This window comes from Balaenoptera ricei, chromosome 2 (genome assembly GCF_028023285.1).
Source record: "Balaenoptera ricei isolate mBalRic1 chromosome 2, mBalRic1.hap2, whole genome shotgun sequence".
In the NCBI taxonomy this organism is placed as follows: Eukaryota; Metazoa; Chordata; class Mammalia; order Artiodactyla; family Balaenopteridae; genus Balaenoptera; species Balaenoptera ricei.
In genome coordinates this window covers 36656880-36675340 of record NC_082640.1, presented here as the reverse complement: position 1 = coordinate 36675340, position 18461 = coordinate 36656880, and the positions used below count along the sequence as shown (strand labels likewise).

General features: G+C 41.4%; 1 protein-coding gene across 1 annotated transcript in view; it reads right to left on the bottom strand.

Annotated features, from left to right (window-relative positions):
• CPEB1 (cytoplasmic polyadenylation element binding protein 1) overlaps positions 1-18461 on the bottom strand; it is a 94281-nt gene that overhangs the window by 75434 nt on the left and 386 nt on the right. The window contains exon 2 of the mRNA XM_059915364.1: positions 2732-2906. The gene's annotated coding sequence lies outside the window, so the exon portion shown is untranslated. The remainder of the gene's footprint in view (positions 1-2731; positions 2907-18461) is intronic.

Sequence of the window (18461 nt, the reverse complement as noted above, 5' to 3'; positions counted from 1 at the left end):
TCAAAAAGCAATGTGAAACACTAGCCAAGATACACCATTTTTAACAAGTTGTTTTTATTATAAAACATGTTTGGGGACTTTCCTGGTGGCACAGTGGTTAAGAATCTCCCTGCCAATGCAGGGGACACAGGTTCGAGCCCTGGTCCGGGAAGATCCCACATGCCGTGGAGCAACTAAGCCCATGAGCCACAACTACTGAAGCCCACGCACCTACAACCTGTGCTCCGCAACAACAGAAGCCACCGCAATGAGAAGCCCACGCACCACAATGAAGAGTAGCCCCCGCTCGCCGCAACTAGAGAGAAAGCCCGCGTACAGCAACGAGGACCCAATGCAGCCAAAAAATATAAATTAATTTATTTATTTAAAAAAACCCATGTTTGTCACAGAAGAACCAGTAGGGGAAAGCACACAGAAAACAAATTACCCATTACACCTTCACTGCTACATTTATGTCTTGTCATTCCAGTCTTTTTTTATACATATATACATACCTGAGAACGTACTGTTTTGCACTTTGCTTTTTCACTTCAGGTACTGTGATTATCTATATCACTAAGTAGCCTTCTACAAACATCATACTAATAACCACAGAACATTCCACTGCATGGTTACTTCAGCTTTTGTTGTCATCAAATTGTCCTTCATAATAATACTGTGATAACCAATCTTGTTCTTAGGTTTTTATAATTCTGATTATCTCCTTAGGTAATAGGATTACTTCTGACCAGAAGCTGCAAATTCACGTTAAAGTTCCTCATGGAAAATACATGCCCAAGTTTACTTGCTCATTAAACACAAGGTGGGTTTTCCTGCTGGGGAAACCTGGGAAAGCTGCTCTCTGCTCTAGGCCAGGCAGCCCTGCCTCACCACTCAAGACCAAGAGCCCACAGCCCTGCGCCAACATCTCAGGTGGGGACAAGGAGAGAGCTGACCATACCGTGGGGGCTAGGTATGTGCGAAGAAAGGCCCAGAACACCTTGACCAGAACCTCTCCTACAATCCCTTGAGGTCCCTTCAAACTGCAGTATTGCTTTCCTTATTGAGCCCCCCAGGAGAACTCTGTGAGGCATTTGGGGAGGTACCATTCTGCCCTACAGCTGGAAAAACTATCTACTTTATCTCACTGCCCAAGGTCAACCTTACAACCCAGGTTTCCCTATTTCTTCAAGGTACTCTTCTTGAACCCATGCCCTGAGAAGGCCCTGAAGAGGCCAAGAAGTCTGTACCTTGTAGTCTGGCCAGTGAGTGACCTGGGCACAGTGGAATGGTAACACTTTCACCAGTGCCTGGCATCTTGCCAGCGAGGCCACTGGGCTCCCTGGCCAACTGCAAACGTACACTCCTCAAAGCTCCTGTCTCACTGACCAGGAGCCTTCCCCTCACACAAGTCAACAACCTAGCATTAGCTGAAAAATACTTTGCTATAAACCATAAAAGTTCCAGCATGTCTGAAGCAACCCAGTGAAATTTAAGTCATTGTTGAGTGTCATTCTTATTGGAATGTAACTCATGCAACTTTCTGAAAAGAAAAAAACAACACATACATAGAACCAAGTAGGTTCTCTGAATTTTTAACTCAGCATAAGCTAAAGAATAAGGGTCAGCTCACAGCTGACTCCACAATTAACAGAAAACATTACATGTATACTCTTTTGGAAGTTGTAAGAGACAAGACCCACCCGTGTTTCCCAGCCCCCATGCTCTTCTCTCATTTCCCTTCCAGCACAATTTAATAAATAAATTCCATGAGGCCATCTCCTTCCTAACGGACTTCTCCCTTAAACATTTAGCTACTTTATGTTCACATGCTCCTGCATCTTTGTGGGAATTATTTCCAAGGCCAAGTTAAAAATAAATCAAAGAATTTGTAACTAAAAAACAGCAATTACCAGTCCTTGTTCTGAGAATCTGTGTGTTACCAGATATTTTCAAGGTCCGTTTAAAAAATTAAAAACATGCTCACTTTCATCTAAAATAATTCAAACAAAAAATATTCCATCAACATTCCTATAATATGTTGCAATTCCCACAAAAAGATTATGAAACACTGTTAGGACACCCAAGCCTCCTTGTGAAGAATCATCTTCAGGAGATGCTCCCCTTTCCCCCATTATTCTGTGGAATATACTAAATATCATAAAAATCAAATGCTTGTTGACTTGCACTCATTTTGAAAGAAATTAAATATTGAAGAGCTGCACCATTCCATACAGTAGCCACTAGTCCCACGTGGCTACTGAGCACTTGAAATGAAGCTAATTCAAATTGAGCTGTGCTGTAAATGTAAAATATACACTGGATTTTGAAGTCTTAGTACTAACAAAAGAATATCTCACTAAGAGTTTTTTATGTTGATTACATGTTGACATGATATTTTGACTACGTTGGGTTAGATCAAGTATTAATTACACTTTTAAACTTTTCTAACGCAGCTATAAGGAAATCTATCTTAACATACATGACTCTACTGTAATTGTATATATAAATAGCCCTGTCACTTTGACCTATCCTTTTTCACCTAATCTTCTTGTGAATCATAAAAAAAATTTCTGTATTATAATCGAAGGAAGTCTTCACCCCAAAGGGGACCCAATCCACAAGGCAAACTACAAAAGGGGCAAGTGTTGTCAGAGATTCAAGGTCATTCTTCATAGGCATCACCAGGAAGCTGCCTAGAAACAGCTGTGTACACATGCCTAGCACATCCAAGTTTTCAAATCTAAGTCACCTGGCAAATGATCATGGATTCCTCGATTTACAGGTGTAGTGCAGACTCTACTGAAATCCAGAGAATTATCCAATATGGCATTTATCCTTCGAAAGATATTGGCATTGCTACACGTGGAGAGCGCAGGTGCTTCCTGATTGTCCCAGCAATCTTTTATCCTTCCTGCGTCTTCCTCCTAGACGCAGAAAAAAGATGTTTAGATTTTCTACTCTCCCTTTTGATAGAGACTTCACACCTCCTTTCTTCTAATCCAACACCACAAGTTAAAGTAACAAGGACTTGGGTTTCTTGCCTATATATTAAAATACTTCACTCTGAGCAAGGCACCCTGAGAGAACCATAAGAGGGAAAAACACTGAAATGTAAGATGCTGCCTCAAGAACCTTCTAACATAATGGGACATGTATAGGAAGTAGAATGGCATGGTAGCAGCAACATGAGCTTTAAGAACCAGACACACCTGGTTCAAATCTTGAATTTATCTACACAATAGATTATTTGGCAATAAAAAAGAATGAAGTACTGATGCATACTACAACACAAGTAAACCTCAAAAACATTAAGTCAAAGAAGCCAGTCACACAAGACCACAGATTATATGAGCCCAATTACATGAAACATCCAGAATAGGCAAATCTAAAGTAGATTAGTTGGGGCTTCCCTGGTGGTGCAGTGGTTAAGAATCTCCTGCCAATGCAGGGGACACGGGTTCCAGTCCTGGTCCAGGAAGATCCCACATGCTGTGGAGCAACTAAGCCCGTGCGCCACAACTACTGAGCCTGCGCTCTAAAGCCCGCAAGCCACAACCACTGAGCCTGCATGCTGCAACTACTGAAGCCTGTGCACCTAGAGCCCGTGCTCCACAGCAAGAGAAGCCACAATGAGAAGCCCGCGCACCGCAACGAAGAGTAGCCCCCACTTGCCGCAACTGGAGAAAAGCCCGCGCACAGCAACAAAGACCCAACGCGGCCAAAAATAAAATAAATAAAATAAATTTATTTAAAAAAATAAAGTTGATTAGCTGCCTTCAACTGGGGATGTGGGGAGCAGGTTAGAGGGTCATGTCTAACAGGTACAAAAAAAATTTTTTTTTTCAAAATTTCTTTTTGAGATAATGAAAATATTCTAAAATTAGACGACGGTGATGGTTACAAAACTGTAAATACATGTGTGGAAAGACGGTCTATATGCTTTGGAGTACAAATACTAAGTTTACCACTTAAGTATCTTCTTTGAGCCTTGGTGGCCTTAGGTACAAAATGGAGTACCACCTACTTTACAGCTGAAAGGTGAACTTTACGGTTATGCAAATTATATCTCAATACAGTTGTTTAAAAAGTTTGGTTCTGCCATTTATTGGCAGTTATTAATCTCTGTGCCACAGTTTCCCCATTTGTGAAAACGGAGTACCTACTAACCTTTTGATGAGATGTTTACAGCACTTAGCATGGTGCTGGCATATGGTAGCTACCATTTTTACATCTGAAGATATAACCACAGGAAAAGACATGGTCAGGACCAAGAGTGGTACAAACACCACCCAAAGGGAATTGTTTAAATAAGTTATACAATTCCACATGGTCATTAAAAGTACTTACAACTCAGGTAAGACATTACTGAATGAGAAAAGCACTCCCAGATACATAAACATGAACTGAACCCCCACCCAAGTGATTCTTTTGGTATTCTCTATCTCAGCAAATAACACCACCATCCTCCAGGTGCCCTAGACAGAAATCTAGGTACCATTCTTCACTTTTCAATCTCCCTCACTCACCACATCCAATGCCTGACATATAAGCAATGAGATACTGGCTGACAGACTGAATCTTCTAAGGGGAGCCTGACTCATCAGTTCTATCATTCCCAATTACCTTGGGGGGAAAAAAACAGACCAAGTAAGGAAACTAGCACCTAAGATCTCGTAGCTGATCACTTCAAAACAAAATTTTAAAAGCCTGGTGCTATTCTGTTTAACCTATTAAAATCCAGGTATAAGCATGAGAATGACCAGAAACATTTACAATTTTATAAACTCTGCAGGATGGCCTTAAAGGGACAAACTCGAGTTCCATATCATTTTCAAGCTCTTGAAAGACTGTGAGGATGACCAGAATACACAGTCCTGCAAGGTTGTTTTCCCAAGCCCTCCAGAGAGGTCCCATCGAGAATGGTTAAATCCACTGACACAAGGCCCTTTTCACAACTGTAAATTTCTAAGATGATTTTCAACTTCACTAAGGCAACTTCACAAGGGCTAAGATAATAAGCATTTATAATCAATCTGCGGATCTTAAGGCTACATGCTTCATTCATTCCCTGCCTAATAACCATTAACCAATTGCCTGCTATCTACAGCAGCATTCTAAGGGTAGGCAGGTTACACAGAGACTCAGTCAAAAAAATTTTTGAAGTCTAGAAAGGGAACTAAGACCTGATTATGTCGTGAACAATCACAACACAAGCTACAATGTGCTGTAAACATACACTGTCCTCTGAGCCGAGGGGACTCAAAGGAAGAGAATGTGCCTGGAAGTGAGAGTAAGACGAAGGTCTGAAGAATACAGAGAACAGAGCAGCATTATCAAAAGTGGTACAGCAAGGCGGAGCGTTAGGTATGGGAGAAGAGAGCAGACTGGAAAGAAGGTCTATATGCTTTGGAGTACAAATACTAAGTTTACCACTTAAGCATCTTCTTTGAGCCTTGGTTGCCTTAAGTACAAAATGGAGTACCACCTACTTTGCAGACTTTGTGGTAATGAGAAATTAAAGTGCCTGGATACGCTCAATAACTTATTAGGGACAAATGTCTCCCAACTCCATCACTGTTACTCATAAGTATGCTTTCAACTTATCCTAATCAAGTTCACAGAAAAGCTTACAGCACATAACTAGAGGGCTTTTTGCCTTTATGGTTTGAAACTACCACTCATAATTCTTTAAAATCTGAACCCACACCATGCAGCTATGTTCGCTAGTTCAGGAATAAGATCCTAAAATGTTATACCTATTTGTATGCCATAACAAATCTAGATTTGCCCTATTTTGGAAACCCCGGCCTTGTCTTCAAATACCATATAACCCGGGATCAACATGGTGATGAAAGGGCCATTCCTTTAGGTCAAAATCCTGGTTTGTGGATATTTGTCATAAATGAATGCCAACTCTACCACCTTCTGGGTTTGTTTTCATTAAGTTTGCCTTTAATCAACAACAAAATATCTACACTGCAGACCACTTTCAAGACTATTACCTGATTCCTCAAAAGCCAGCTGAAAGATTTATGGAAGACTGTCTGAATGGGACACAGTTTATCTACTCCTCCTGATGGAGTTTTAAGCCTGGGGTTCCATGGATTGGAATCCACTGACTCCCTTTGCAACATGTTCATGCCAAAAATTTTTCTGAGAATAAAGTTTTCTAATTAATCAGATATTTTTAGTTAATAGCACTGGTCTTGAACATTTTGTTTTTTTACCTATTATACAGCAAAAGAAAGTAATATACTTAGATATCCCAAAAAAAGTGGTTCTGACACGTACTTTGGCAATTTGGTCTAAATTTTTTAGTAAGTAATAATAAAGCTGAATAAAACCTCTTTAGCATGTACACTCAGGATTTTGAGGATACTGTTTACCACAATTTTTGAACGGCACTTATATGACTACCCACTCAGAAAAATGTCATTCAGACCAAGATAAGGAAATGTTACAGTTTCCCCTAATGAGTTGATATGTTTTCCTTACATTATGGGAAAATGTAAATCTAGCCAAGTTTCCATGTTTGCTTTAGTCTCCTGGTCACTCAAAGCCAGTTTCTGTTTGAATTTCAATGGCTCTACAGCTGTTAAGAAATGCTTCTCTAACTTTCTCCTTGGTCCTTGCTTGTCCATTCTTAATTAAACTTCCACCTCAAGTCTTCTGTGCAAGAATGTAAGGAATAAAAATTTATCAGGTTGATCCATATGAAGTTGTCAATATCCTACCTTTTCTGACCAACAAAATGACAGTGTCACATAGTCTAATATTTCATAAATACTAAAAACCTGCTAGGTCAGATGTTGAGATTACTGAAATATGTAAAACATAATCCATGCCCTAGGGAGAACGAGGTAATTGGGAGAAAGAAAGAAAACCAGCTAGGTAAGTGGAGATCAAGGTAAGTACAAAATACTACAGAAGACATGAGTATATTTAAGGTACCTGGAATGGTTTAACAATTCAGACTTTTAAGCTAGGGATTAATGAAAAAGCAGAATTTCAATAAGCAAGTCTGAAGAAGAACATAATAGACAAAGAACAAGCACAGAGTGGATACAGAACACAGTAAATTCAAGGAAAGGGAGTGCAGGAACAAGACTGGGCAGGGAGGCTCACCAGGAATAAAGGAGATAAGGCTGCAGGTCCTTATCTGCAGAAAGAGACCAGATACAATACTCAAGATACCACCTCCTCTTCATTCATGATCTCACTTCCCTCTCTCTTCTCCACTGGTTCCTTCCCATTAGTCTGTAAGTATGCTCAAGGCTCTCTCATCTTAAAAAAAAACACATCTTCCTTGACTTAAAACATTCTGTTAAGCCACTGCCTTCTTCCTTTTGCTCTACCACCAATCTTTTAGAAAATATGCTATATTTACTTCTGAACCTCCTGTTCATCCTTCCTCTCAACCCATAATATCCTGCCAGCATGTCCTTCTCCCCCCAAAAGAAACTACATTAATGACTTGAGTTGCCAAACCCAACCGATACTTCAAATCTATCTTACTTGACTGACATCTTTGGGTATCTGATCCTCAGCTACTCTCCACTCATTTAATTCAGGAACCACTTTCTCCTGGCTCTCCCTTTACTTTTCTGGTTATTCTTCAGTTTCTACAGAATGCATTTAATGCCCAATATTCTTTTCGCTCTATAGACTCAGTCTGGAAAAGGAAATACTACAATTTCCAGGACAGGTTTGTGAGAACATTAAGGGAATATTTAATACCAAGACTGCTCAAGAATACATAAAACACATGGTCACTGTAACTGTAGCTCTTGTCACACTTACCTGTCAAACTGTTTGCTGTATACATAGTTAGCTCTGCATTTGATAAACTGTAAGATCTTTCAAGGCCTTTATCAAAGTAGCACCCAACATAATATCTACTAAATTTGCAGGCACTCAATACAGATACCACAGGAAAGGCAGACTCATATTATATTCCTTTCATAGGTATTTTTACCACCTCCATCACAACCTCCATAAATTGTAGTGACTCTTAATTGTTAAGACAAGAACAAAACCAATATTCACTCATCAATTCTATCTCTTTTCACTGTCAAAGCTCTTGGCCACTCAAAGTCATTTCAGGATTTGGGATTTTAAGTTTGGAGCAGAGACGATTCCACATGAACAAAAAACAAGGAACCCACGAACAATATGACCTCGTGCTTGGGGACCCAAAGATTACAATTATATTTACTGATTACATTCTCACCATACACCAGGAGCCATTCTGGGGACAGAGGATAAATAAGACAGCCCCAGCTCCCAAGGAATTAGTCTAAGACAGCCCCAGCTCCCAAGGAATTAGTCTAATGGGAACACAAGCACATAAACAAGTAAGTTATATGCTATATCGTAAGCCTAATAAACATACATAGAAATTAGAAAGGATAGTAGGTAAGTAAAAAGGTTAAAAGGTTTTGTCAAACAGGCATATTAGGGATGGGAAGGGCATTCTAGGCAAAAACAGTAACATGTACAAAGGCAAAAAGGTACGAAACAGAGGAATACTTTTAGGCAACCAGAAGTACACTATTACTAGAATTTTAAATGCAAGGGATACATACTATCCTATGACCCAGCAATTGCACTCATTCTCCTCCATGCAAGAGAAATGAATACATAGGAGGATAAAAAGGTACGTCCAAGAACAGTCACATAGTTTCATTATTATACTCAAAATCTGAAAAGAAACAAAAATTAATGCTTGTTGCATTAGTGGTCCCCAAGACCACCCCCAGGTTCAATGATTTACAAGGACAACTCACAGGAGTCAGTATTCAGGCGTATTCAGCATATATTCAGTCAGAAAATACAGAGCAAAACCAGTAAAGGGAAGAAGCACATGGGGCAAACCCTGGGGGAAACCAGGTGCAAGTTTCTAAGGGTTTTCCTCCCAAACGGGTCACAGAGGACATGCTTAATTCCCCCAGCAACAAACTGTCACAACACTTGTGAAATGTTGCCAACTAAAGAAGTTTGGCACCCAGGGGTTTTATTGAGGGCTGGTCACATAGGCAGCCTCTGTCTGTAATATACAAAAATTCCAGACTCCAAGAGGAAAGCAGATGTTCAACACAAACCATATTACTATACCTAAACCATATTACTAAACTTAAAGCTAATGATTTACTATACCTAATATAGTTTATGTATAGTAAATCATTCTTACCAGTTCTTGGAATGGTGGGAACTCAAAATCCAAGTTCCCAGACACCAGCCAAAGGACAGCAGTGAGACCTGCTATGTTAACTCTTTTCTGCACACCCATAAGCATAAGTATGTCTAAATTGTTCACATCTGTAACATGTAAGATGGATAATTATTCACATCTCTAATGTAGTACTGTACAGCAAAAACAAACAAAACTTCTGTACTACACTCCAACTTACAGAAACCTCACAGACACTAAATTGTGGGGGGAAAAACAAGGCCAAACTCAAGAGTACATGCTACATGATTTCATTTATAAGAAGTTAAAAAACAGGCAAAGCCAACTGATGAAATCAGAACAGTATTTAACTCTGTGTGTGTGGGGGGGGGGGGGAGGGGGAGGGATATAGAGTGGAAAGGGCACAAAGGAACCTTACAGAGTGTTGGAAATGTTCTGCATCTTGATTTGTGATATATAAAAATAAACATAAATAAGTAAAAATACATAAAACTATATAAACATGTAAAAATTGATCAAGCTATACACTAACACTAGTGCGCCTTTTACTGCATGTATGTTACTACTCAATTTTTAAAAAGTTCAAGGAATAGACCAGTTGGGCTCAAACTTGGCCACTAAGCTGAAGTCAGACCATGACAGACTTTATACACTAAGGAACTGGACCTTATTCTGTGGCAGTAGTTCTCAAAGCAGGGTCTGTGTACCCACCCTTGTCAAAACTTTTTTCATAATTCTAAGATATCAATTTATTTTTCCACTGTGTTGACATTTGCACTGATGATACAAAAGCAATAGGAGTAGGTAAATCTGGCACCTTAGCAGAAATCAAGGCAATGTCAATAAACTGTAGCAAAAGTTATTGTATTCCTTATGGTATGAATTCCCAGAAAAAGCCAGATTTACAATGTCCTTGGGTAGACAGTAAAACTTTTATTAAATCTCGACCCTTGAGTACATGCCTTTAATATTCTCTGAGACACAGGACTTCCCTGGTGGTGCAGTGGTTAAGAATCCACCTGCCAATGCAGGGGACATGGGTCAAGCCCTGGTCCGGGAAGATCCCATATGCCGCGGAGTAACTAAGCCCGTGCACCACAACTACTGAGCGTGCGCTCTAGAGCCCACGAGCCTAGAGCCCGTGCTCCACAACCTCAAGGAGAAGCCCACGCACCGCGACGAAGAGTAGCCCCGGCTCGCCACATCTAGAGAAAGCCCGCGCGCAGCAATGAAGACCCAACACAGCCAAAAAATAATTTAAAAAAAAAATTTTTTTTTAAGTATTTGTGATTGAGTTTCAAGAAGAATTAGCCTCTTCTTTTTCCCATGAAATATTTTTTGTAATACCTGAAGAAACAACTGACATACTATGGTTATCAATTTTGGGTATTTGGCAAACATTCTCTTGAAAACAAAGTAAGCCAGTAGCTTCAAAAGATAAATCACTGTCAGTATCTGTTGCTAATGATAAAATTTGAACTTGGAAGAAAAAAAGAATTCTGGAAAAACTGTATTTGCCACCACTTGAACTTGACACCTTCCTCAATACTTTAAAAGACTTTTCTGATGAGACTGGTGGTGCTATTAACCAGTGGTCAACATTTGCAATACTGCACAACTCAGTGAACCAACATTTGTCAAATGATTAAAACATGATGTTACAAAATCAGACATGGGTAGATGACATCCAAAGTGCAAAACAGACCAATGCATTTTAACATAACAGAGCATGAAGAGTACATCCATACGGCTTCAGATTTCATGTTGCAACTACAGTTGGACCTTTATATCCTTGGGTTCCTCCTCATCTGCAGATTCAGCTAACCACAGAGTAAAAATATTAGGGGAAAATATTCCAGAAAGTTCCAAAAAGCAAAAGCTGATTTTGCCATGCACTGGCCAACTATTTAATTGGCATTTATGTTGTATTTACAATTACTTACGTAGTATCAGGTACTGTAAGTAATCTAGAGATGATCTGAGGTATATGGAAGGATTGCGTGGGTTATAAACAAATACTATGTGATTTTACATAGGCAACTAGAGCATCCCGGATTTCCGGATTTTGGTATCCATGGGGGGTCCTGGAACCAATCCCCCATGGATACTGAAGGACAACTGGAATCTTTAAGAAGTTACCACTTGTTGGCGCCAAAGAGGAATAGCCAAATCACCTGAAAAGGCTATTAAAATATTTCTCCTCTTCCAGCTACGTATCTATGTGAGACCAAATTTTTCTCATATACATCTACCAAAACAACACATGGCAACAGATTACAGAGGCTGACAACAAAATCCAGCTTCTATTAAATCAGATACTAAAAAGGTAACAAATGTACAGAAAAATGCTCACTTTTCTCAGTTATTTTTTGTTTCGGAAAATACAATTGTTAATATGTAATAGATTTGTTATTTTTAAATGACTAATGGATAAATTTATTTTCAGTTTAAATTTCTAATGGATAAATATTAACAGATATGATTCACATGCACAAAGGCTCCTGAGGTCCTCAAAATTTTAAGAGTATAAAGGAATCCTGAGATGAAAATGTTTGAGAACCACTGCCTCATAGAATAGGTGATCAAATTTGCACTTTTCAAAGATCTTATAAGAACACCTCGGCAGGAATGCAAACATCCTGAAAGGCTCAAGAAACGTCTGTAAGATTTGATAGGGCAAAATGAATTTGCTAAAAAAAGAGTTTCAGAACAGAATGTGTGAGAGGGAAGAGGATCCTATGATGTCAGATCTCAAGGATTTAAGAGATGAATAAAGGGTGAGGCAGTAAAGATTGAGGGGGGCAGGTTACTCTGTACAAAAGCTTGATGGGGAAGCTAAGAAACGCCAGTGAGGCTGGTCGCTGAAGGGGCTATTGTACTAGGAAAGGTCTAAACATGAGAGAGAGATGACCATGTTTACAGACAGAGATAAAAGATGTGGCAGGGACAACTGACCAAGAGGTCCTGAGGGTATGAGAGAAGATGGACACCAAGACACAAAACTGCTCTTTGAATAGGGAGGAGGACAGTCCTTCAATAACTGGCAAAGAGGGACGGTAAAGGAAGCTAAGTCCAACTGCAGAGGGCAAGAAAAGGGCCTATATAACCAACCGTCCAGACCTTCGTTTCTTTTGTTCGTCACAAAAATTTATGAGCTTGTCTCAGTCTCATTACAAAGAAAAAGACATGCTTAGCAAAACTGAAAATCTTTCCCCAAGTCAACCAGGTTAACAGGGCATTAGTACTCAAATCAGGATCCCAGCCTGGCTCTGCTCTTCCTTCTGCATCAAGGCAGCCTGAAAAACAAGAGAGGAGGAGAGGAGAGACCAGGTCAGGGAACTGCTCTGTGACAACTCTGAAGCTGTGGGGGGAGCCTCTTACAAGGGCAGGGAAATACTGTTCTCAGCTTCATCTGACACATTCAGAAGTTTTAGCATTAAGAGAGCCTCCCAAACTCAGGCAGGGCAACATGAGCAGGAAAAGCAGCAGGATGGTGGAGCTGGCATAAGCTCCTAACTGGCAGAGGCAAATTCAGCCTCTTCCAAGTCCAAAAATCCAAAGGAAGTTTGAGTTTCATTTTTAAATTCCTGTATTAAATCAGCAACACCTCACTATTTATTCCGTGGAGAGGTGTGCGGGGGATTAGAAAGGATACAGGAAAATACCCTCTCATCCAGAGCTCACTATTCAGCTTGGGAGATACAACCGCCCATTAAGACCCAAGGACCAGGGCTTCCCTGGTGGCACTGTGGTTAAGAATCTGCCTGCCAATGCAGGGGACACGCGTTCGAGCCCTGGTCCGAGAAGATCCCACATGCCGCGGAGCAACTAAGCCAGTGCACCACAACTACTGAGCCTGCGCTCTAGAGCCTAGAGCCCGCGCTCTGCAACAAGAGAAGCCACCGCAATGAGAAGCCTGCACACCGCAACGAAGAGTAGCCCCCACTCGCCACAACTACAGAAAGCCCGTGCACAGCAACAAAGACCCAACGCAGCCAAAAATAAAAAAGACCCAAGGACCGCAGGTCTGAGAAATGTGTCTGGGAACAATAAGACCATTACTATGGCACAGCTCCACACAGAGTGGTAGGTGTTGAATAGGCAGGAATAACTAAGAAAGAGGATAGGAAAAGCAGACTGAAAATATTCATCCAAGGGAGACCTGAACTAGTGGTAGCAATGGAAATGGAGAACGGATAAAAGGATGTTACAGGGGTTAAGGGAGACAAGAGTTAGATCACATCAAGGCTTTATTGTTACAGAAACTGGGGAGAGGTTTCCAAACAAAAGCTACAAGTACGTATTTACCTAGCATCCATCTGTACTGGGGCCTTCAGGGTTAAAAAAAATTAAAACAAAAAAACACCCAAACACAGTTCTTTCCCCCAAGAGGACACCAGACCCTAGTCAGAAAAAAACTGACTAGTAATTGGGTGGAAGAGACAGAATTAGATTAGCCCCAGAGGATGAGGAAAAGGAAGAAATTGGTAGTTTTGAGATCTTCTAGGTTTAATATGCCTCAGACAGACACATTCATTCAGTAGGCTAATCAGAACTATGGTTCTTGAGAACAATCAGGGCAAAAAGAGCTCAACTTAAAACTTGACCTGGTGCTATAGGAACACACAGGCCCTCTGTAAAAGACAAAAATGAGCCAACAGAATGAGCCACGAGGAATGTGGCATCCACGGGGAGGAGGAGGAAGCCTGTGAGTGCCAGGACAAGAAAAGATCAGAGAAAAGAAGAAAAACTAGGAAGCCCCAGAGTCTTAGGAACCAAGTAGAAATTTTAAGTAAAATGAGATAATGAGAGATCAATATAACAAAGAGCAAGGTGCATGAATTCCAGAAATATCACTAGTCTGGAAATAAAGAGACCTGGGTTCCAGTTTTGGCTCTATCATCCTCTCACTGTATAAATAACCATTTTTCGTTCTAAGCTTAATTCTCCTCATCCATGAACATACTGAGACACTATAATCCGGGCTTGGTGTCAACTCCCAAGTTATACCTGGGAGGCAGACAGGTCTCCAACACCTCCTGAGCTTCAAAACAATTCCAAAATTACAGCTTAAAAAAGTCTCAGGAGAAAGGGCAGACTCAGGAGACAGATGGTGTCAGAGCCAGAAGCCAGGAGCACAAAGCCAGAATGCAGAGAGCACAGGTGTTAAGTAGCAAGAGATTAAGTGTTCTGTCAAAAGACACAAAGAAACCCAACCTGCCCTTCAAGGTAACTGCTTTCCTTCAACAAGAGAAGAGCTACTCCCACACCTTTATCAAAGAAAACTTCAGGCCACAGCACTAAACCTGTCAGGATGGTACGTTTGTCAGCATATTATGCTGGCCAAGAATAAAGAAACCAGTCACACTATTATAGTCAAGTTACTCCCAGAATCAGCAGCTACACGCAACTGTGACCCATTTCTGGCACGCAAATCAATCTTTAGACCTGCCCTCTGGGAATTCTCCAATTACCTCAAGGAAAGTCATCACAAAATGCCTTAAAAATCAAAAGGGTACTCTAACCATACAGGAATATTGAAAAGTGAAGCAGAATTCAAAGACTATCCATGCCTAAGTGTTCTTCTGCACTGCTGAAAGCAAAGCTCAACCCTATTTAATCAGGAATATTCCCCCCACACCTGTGTTACTTAAAAGCACATTATATATTGAGTAGACAAAATAGTTCCTAACAAGAATCTTTTTAAATCCCAATAACAAAACTCTGAAAATTTTGTGTACAATGCAAATTTAACACTCTCCAATTTGAATACTGACTTTTTATTCCAAGTCAGGTAATTTCCCTATGAAAAACATGAAATGTTATACATATTATGTACTTTTTAGTTCAATCTTTTCAGCCAGTTGACTGTAACTGAAAAATGCCTTGTTTTGGGGGGTCCTATCTTCAACATAAAAACTTTCAACACCTGGAATCTGTGTGCTTACAGAAGATGACAAGCTCTCATACACAGGTATGACTAAAATCAGGCTCCAACAACGGCAGGAAAGAAAAAGGGCATTTTCAAAGCTGCAGTATGTGGGGCAAAGGAGGCGGGGTCAGCAGTATCCAAATACTGAAAGGATGCATGCAATGCGTCTTGGTTTTAACTCAAACAACAGAGAGAAGCAAAAATTCTTTATGTAACTTCCTCCACTCCAACCTCTTAAGTCCAACCCTCTTCCTATCCCTCATCCCCTACCCCCAGGCTTTCTGGCAAGTTCTCCCCAGAGTCAGTACAGCTTAGATACTGCCTAGGAAAAGCAGATTTGCAGAACAGGATGGGATTAGTAGAGCTCTTCCATATGAGAGAAAATAATTTGTTATTTGATCCCATGATTCTTTTACTGCTTCCACCACTAGCTACTGAAGACAGCAGCCTAAACACTAATATCTGGATTTGGTATGCATTTCTATCCCAAACTTCAAGCCAGAAGTACTACCAATTAATCTGCCCTTTAAACAAACACCTAACGATTTTAGGGAACATTTAGCTGAAAACAATGAATGAAAAACTTTGCACAGATATTACCTAGCATATAAACACTAAAATACCAGCAGAGAGCTACTTTAGTCATCTCACGATTCCCCTTCACCAAATTCACAAACACTGAACTCGCAGCTGAGACCCTGGCCTGTAAAGGTAGCTAAAGCAGCAGCTGAAGACAAGTAACATTTTAAAGTTTCCATCTTTCCAAAAACTTTCCAGACCACAGGTAAAAAAATTTTTCTGGTGTGTATTTGAGTCTGCATTCTCACTGAAATATTCCTTTGACAACATCTCTGAATATGCTCAATTCCTTATGCTTTAAAATCCTTTAGGAGTAAGATACAGAAATAAAGGGACATATCCCTTTACATCTGCTAGCGTGGATTATACACTGCTAAGATTCTAAGTGTTGCCCAGAATGAAACCCCAGCTCCTTAGTCCTGGTGCAGGGCTCTTTTATGCCCTGGGAGCTTATCCCAGATTTTACCACATACTGCTAAAACCCTTATTAATTCTGCCTGGAAATCTAAAAGACAGAATTATGGAAATTTTAGCTAAGAGAAAAAAGGTGAGATTTAATAAGCCCCATTCTACTTTCACAGGTCTTACAAAAGCGTAATTCCAAATATGCCTAGTCTCAGAAGGAAAATGTTGCTGAAATTTAACTGTCCTGAAAGAGGATAGTCTTTTGTGCAGAGGTCTGGGAAGGTCACCCCCACAGTGGGAGGAGCCTGACTTCTCCAGACCTCTGGCTCTCTCAGAATCAGCTAACTGCTCTGACACACATTATGGAATGATAGACACAGCACATTCCTCCTGACATCAACACTGCTGTGCTAACGCTCAGAAGACCCACACTGACTTCCACAGCAACCAGAGATTCCCTCCAATGCAGTTAAGGCTCACTTTGCCTATGAATGTGACCAGCCCATAGACCACTGCATTTCTATACAATGCACACCACCAATAACCCCTTGACCCCTCTGACATACAGAAATACACATAATACCATAAGTTCAGCTATGGCACCAGAAAGACCTAGATTCACACTGGTTTTATCACTTGATAGCCTCCTGACTTGATTTCTAAGCCTGTTTCATCATCTGCAAAATAGGGAGGAAATCTAAAAGGGATGTTTTAAGACAAAGACCCCAAACTAGCCCTCAGGTTGAATCCAATCTTCAGAGACTCTGATCCATCCAGTGTTTTCAATTTTTTAATTGCTACGTGTAAAAAACAGAGATTGGCAGCTTAACTAGGAAAGAAGTCAAAGGTCCATGAACTCTGGTCCCACACTTTTGCATGGCCAAGAACCAGCTACTGACTCTCCTTTAAGCAAATTCTGTAGTTCAGTAGGCACTACTCTTCTTTACTTTCTTTCCATTTATTCATTTATGTTACCTCAGGCCCCTGTAGGGATTTGGGTTTGTAACCCATTTTAAGGATTAAAAACAAAATAAATAGCTTGGTGACCCCTGAAAAAACTTACAAAGACAGCTATTATCATTAGCCTCTTAACAAGTTAGGTGTTGAGCGTGGAGTCGCACTACTTTTATCACCTTTCTCCACTTACTGACTCACAGACACTGGTACTGGTACCACAGGAAAGACAAGACCACAGAAACATTCCTGCACCAAGTGCCTAAGGCTCAATCCAAACTGCTCATGTTTCCATGGTCACTCGCCACACGCCTTCGCTCTCCAACCTCCTGCCGGCTGTACAGGCCAGCACAGTTCCCCTTCCCCACAGGGGAGCCTGGGCCAGCGGGATGTTTATAAGACAACCCTCGGGAGGCGGGATGGCAAGTATTTCTATACTATAAAGACTAACTTAATATAGGGTAGTCAACTTCCTAATCCTAGTTCTATAAACCGAGCACGTACTGCCAGACCACTCCTCAAGTTTAAATTACATCACTGTGGCAAAAGCCAAACTCTGCAGCAACGGGCTCTGGGAATACAGTGCAGCTCAAAGCGCGCTCAACGAGGGTGCCCCAAGACCCGCGGTCAGCCCTTAACTCTAGAGTCCTGAGGGGCTCCGACAGCCCTGAGCTCCACGGAGCTCCAGAAGCAGAATTTCCTTCCACTCCCCTTCTACCTACGATAAAAACCATTCAACCAACCAGGAAAACCACCACCAGCCTGAAGTTTCCAAGGTTTCCTTCCGCCTGTTGGGATTCATTTTTGTTTTTAACCCAGCCTGTGTCCCTAAGCTCAAACACAACCTGAGCCTAAGGGTGCAAACTAGCCTCAGGAGACGCACACTTCCAGCTGGCACATGTCAGCACCGTCACCTGAGGGGCAGACCAGAGGCAGGCGGTACACCTGTGGATACCAGCAAACCCCCTCGCCCCTCGCCCAGCAGTTTACTCAGGTGCCAGCGAGAGAGCGAGGCAGCAGATCGGTAGCCAGGGAGACCAAAGGAGGCAGTTGCCCACGAAATGCAGCGCTAAGCAGAGCCGGGCCTGCGGGGCGGGGTGGGGGAGGGGGGGGGTCACAGCCGGCACCCCCGGCTCTGAGCGCTGTCGTGGAGTTTTCGTGCTTCCCACTTGCCTCGCGAGCGCAATCCTAGCGGAGGACCGCTTGCACTGTGCAAAATGCCACCAAAAAATAACCCGTGCAGGCGAGGACGTGCTCCAGAGCGCAAGTGTCCGCTCGAGCTTTCTCAGTCCTGTGGGCGGCGCCGGGCCACTTACAAGGACCCTGGCCTACCCGAGCCCTCTGGGAATGACGCAAAAAAGTCAGGGTCGACTTGACTGCAGACAACACCCACACGAAAAAAAAACCGGGGAATGACGC